This window comes from Pinus tabuliformis, chromosome 3_2 (assembly GCF_031772625.1).
Source record: "Pinus tabuliformis cultivar Carrire ecotype Pingquan chromosome 3_2, CPIR1, whole genome shotgun sequence".
Lineage (NCBI taxonomy): Eukaryota > Viridiplantae > Streptophyta > Pinopsida > Pinales > Pinaceae > Pinus > Pinus tabuliformis.
Window position 1 is genome coordinate 801902920 of NC_142302.1, and position 4630 is coordinate 801907549.

Sequence of the window (4630 nt, forward strand, 5' to 3'; positions counted from 1 at the left end):
AGGTTGGGCGAACCTACCTATGGTTTTCGGTCCATGGTTTTGGACGCGATGGTTTTCGGTCCATGGTATTGGATGCTTCGGCATGTATAAATATGTATTGTAACATTGAAAAGGAACATAATGAAAAATCAAGCTGGTAGTCTCGGTTTTGGGATCCAGGGGAAAATCTCTATGTATATGTGTTTTATGTGTTATGCTCTCAGATTGTTTATTTTTCTGTGATTTAGAATTCGTATGCAGGTAATTTTTGTACGAGGTTAAAACCTACACTCCTAGGGTAATATATAGGTGGATTATTTCCCACCATATCGGTGGAATGTTTCTTGTTAGCACACAATCCAATAGGGCCCTAAGGAAGGGAAAACCTAAGGGACAACTACTAGACTAAATGACAACAATGGCATCATGACCCACTATCGCTTTAGTAAAGGTTCCATGCTCTTTATGGACTTTCACAAATGGGAGGAGTCCTGAGAACATGCTAAAAAAATCGAGGTTTTACAAGTAGTGCCATTTCGGAAGCTATAAGCCATTAGGGGAGATCCTACAGGAATATGATTGAGGATTAACCCCCCATTTAAGGTGAGGGAATGAGAATACAATTAAAATCCTTCATTCTTCCAAGGCATCTAACAATCCATGCTCAAAGTTCCTAAGGAGAAAAATGTATAAACACCGAACTATACAATGAAAAACATACCTTTAGGATTGTATTTCCCACCCTCAAACACATGCTCTCAACAAATGAGCGAGGGGACATATGACCAACTCAGGGAGCAGAGGTCAAATGACACAATACATTAGCTACACTAGTGGCTATTAAGGGTTTCTGGTTTCCAAGTGAAGACAAATCCGGGAGAAAAAATCTCCTGCGTGGTCACCCACCTTTAGTGGGTAACATTCCCAACCATACCTTGTGTTTTCACCCTAGAGACAATTCTTGGTTGAAAGGGAACCAATGCCTAGTGACATTCACACAATTTTTTCAAAACTTTTAAAAGATTGTTAAAAACTTATTAAAATGTGCCCAGATGTGATATATTCTCTTGTGTAACAAAACTTAATCTTGGAGATGAATCTTTATGCCTAAATTGGCCTTATATTAGCAAGAATTTAATTATTTTGCTGGAAAGTAGAACTGATAAGAGGCTAGGGTTTATAACTTGGGTCCTTTAATAAAACCCAAATTTAACTCTAAGATGAAATTTTGAATGATTTAGATTAAGAATGGAAGTGCAGAAACAATGGAGAGCCTATTAAGATGTATTTGAATATAACTTATATGTATTAATTGTAACTATTAAAGATACATAAAATAAATCTGTATCTTACTCAAATAAATCTGCTATGAACATACACGTGCTTCAAAGAAGGAAAATGAATATGGAAAACACATACAAGAAACACCACATTCTATAATGTACCAATACATACTAGAATCAACCCTCTAATTTTTATTATTATCTCCAAGGAATCCAAAATGATTACACAAGTAATCAAAATTCCAAAACTTTGAATCATTTTCCAGCAGTTCTCATCTGTTTTAAATATTACATCAAAATCAATTACAAAGGTAATTGCCAAAACATATATAACTACTTAACTACCCATTGCTAAAAATTGTTTTACAATGTTAGAAAATGAAATTTTCTCATCTTTGAGAAGTCTGATGACTAGTGGAACATTCAGTTTGAGGATTGGTACTTGGTACCAATACACACTAGAATCAACCCTCTAATTTTTTTTATTATCTCCAAGGAATCCAAAATGATTACACAAGTAATCAAAATTCCAAAACTCTTAATCATTTTCTAGTAGTTCTCATCTATTTTAAATATTACATCAAAATCAATTACAAAGGTAATTTCCAAAACATATATAACTACTTAACTACCCATTGCTAAAAATTCTTTTACAATGTTAGAAAATGAAATTTTCTCATTTTTGAGAAGTTTGATGACTAGTGGAACATTCAGTTTGAGGATTGGTACTTGGTTCTGCCATTTTAACTTCTCCTTCAATAGGTGTAATCAACCTTTCACACTTCTTCCAAAGTTATTCATCTAGGAGCTTACACTGTATCATTTTCTAGAATGAAACTTTCAAATTTGAAAGCTTTGTATAATCATCTTTTGTAATAAAAAGTGTCTTCATCAGGAAAAGAAGTTGGAAGTACCTCTGCAAATAATTTACTATAGTACTTCCCTTTAGAATTGCAGTCTTTTCATGTGCTATATCTACTATGTTTTTAATAGCCACTAGCTCCTTTTCATATAGTTGCCAAGAAATAAGATTTCCTTGTTGGTCCCAACAAAAAGGTAGACCATATCAATTAGTATGTTCAAATTTGGAATAAAAAAAAAAGATACTAATTTGTGAACCTCCTTTAATCTGTTCTGATCTTGAATACAAAGTATGTTTCTCTCATTCATTTAACTAATTTTTATAATCACTCTAACTTTGTTTCTGGTATCTAATGCCCTTAGTTCAGTTGAATATTTTCCATTTAAATATTTTATCATCTTTTTAGCCTTCATTGCTTCTTTCTGTACAGTTTTCTTGCATGCATCAATGTTGAGTTGAGACCCATTCATCATAATCTTATGTTGAGAAAAAAATATGAATAGAATCCCATTTAGAACTGTTATCTCTGCTATGCAGTGCTGACTTTCTAAGATCATGGAGGAGTTTCAGTCTGTATGATGGTGTCTTCAAAGGGGCCCCTCATGGGTCATTTTCCCTTTTCCTTCTATCCCGCTTTCTCTCCGCCACCTCCATTCCTCTATTTTTCTTCTAAAACCAACAGATTAACCCCCTTTGGCCTTAGCCCCAAGCGCAAAGCCCAAACCCACCATAGAACCTCACCCATACGTCCTTGCGTGCTCATAAACCTCACGCCGCATCCCCACCGTCGATCACCCTGTCGATCCAATGGCTCCCGTCGCACCCGATAAAGGCGACCCACTCTACAAATCCCCACCGTCAGATCATCTCTGCCAAGATCTGACAGCCTTTGCTTTCATCACGCCGACAAATTAATCGAGCGTTAGCGTGCGATGAGAGTGGTTTTTCTCTCTCATCTGCTGCTACGTGTCGATCACTGAACGGAATCGCGTGACCTCGGGCTTTTACCACTTTACGCCCGAAAGCAGTGCGATAAAATCCATTACCGCCCAACCAATCCGCCCCACCCAATTAACATCCATGTAGATCTGTAGCCTGATGACTATCTAATCTATCCGCTGAAGATCCAACTGATCCAACTCACCCCGCTCTCACCTCAGCCGATAGCCTCCGCTGAGCCATCTCCGCCATCCATTTCCTTGATCCGACGGCCATTCGTCCCGCTCATCTAAATCATTCACCTACCCATGCATTCCACATCCTCAATCATTCTATTTTCCCGAAGAAGGAGATGACCAGCTCTACCATCATCAGTCACAGTTAGACTCTAAACCACCATATTTAACAGAAAGCATGGCCGAAAGGAGAAAAGAACAAGCATGACTCTGTAACTGAATTTATCAGTTATGGAACTCCACAGATATGAGCACTCCAACGGCCTGAAAGGATAGCATAGCACCTGAACAGATCGGATTCACTCACTAAAGCAAGCAAACACGTTTAGAGACTCCATCAGGTAGTTCAATGCGGTTGGTGGTCAATTATGACCCCCCCATACCCAAATGGCCAAGTGCTATAGCATTGTAAACTTATAAATACCCAGAAGCAAGATGTAGTCAAGGTTGGCATTTGATGTAAGGTTCAACTTCTGGGGACTGTAGATATTTTTTCACTTGCAGTGTCTCGTCTTCATTTTCAGCTAATATAAGCTTCTTTTGCTATTAACTACTCACTATCCATTTTCTTCTTATTCTAAGCTTGTGCCTGATTAGTTGTATTCTCGAGCTCATGGTCTTTATCACTAGATAGCTATCATCTTATCTCTGTGTTAAAGCATTGATTGCATCATTGAATAGGTTGCCCAGGTTTCTTTCTATCTAATGCAGGAGAGTTGTCATCCTATCTTTGCATTAGTAGATTAGATTTACAGGTTTCTTTACTAGTTGCAGTTGGCCATCACATGGTCTTTTGCATTTGCTGGTGTGGTTAGTATTCTCCATATTCACCTAATATCTCAAACTGTGAGCATTGGTGGTCTAAAGCCTTGTAGTCTGAGGGTGTTCATGCATGTCTGAAGTGAAACAAAGTAGAAGTCGTTATCTGGCTTGAACTCAACCATCATTCCTTCCACTAAACCTACAACAATAGTTGAATTTATATGTTACCAGGCATCTCCGAGCTACAACCTAGGAGAGTTTCTTGGAATCCTAACATAAGTGGCGCCGTTGCCGGGGAGAGGAGATTGAAGCTCAGCTTCCCTAGGAGAACGATACAAATCTAGCTTTGCTGATAGACAAAGTTTGGACACATTTTTGGTTGTAATCATCTATCTAGCGACTCTACTGGAGAACGAACCTTCTGGCGACTCCACATCACAGTTCTGGCTCAGTTTTTGAGACACACTCGGAGAAATCCTCAGAAGTCACCAACTGACCCAGTGCCTGACCCTGAGAAGATTGTCAAGCAAAGCAAAATATCACGAAAAGGAGCATTAGGATCAGGTAAG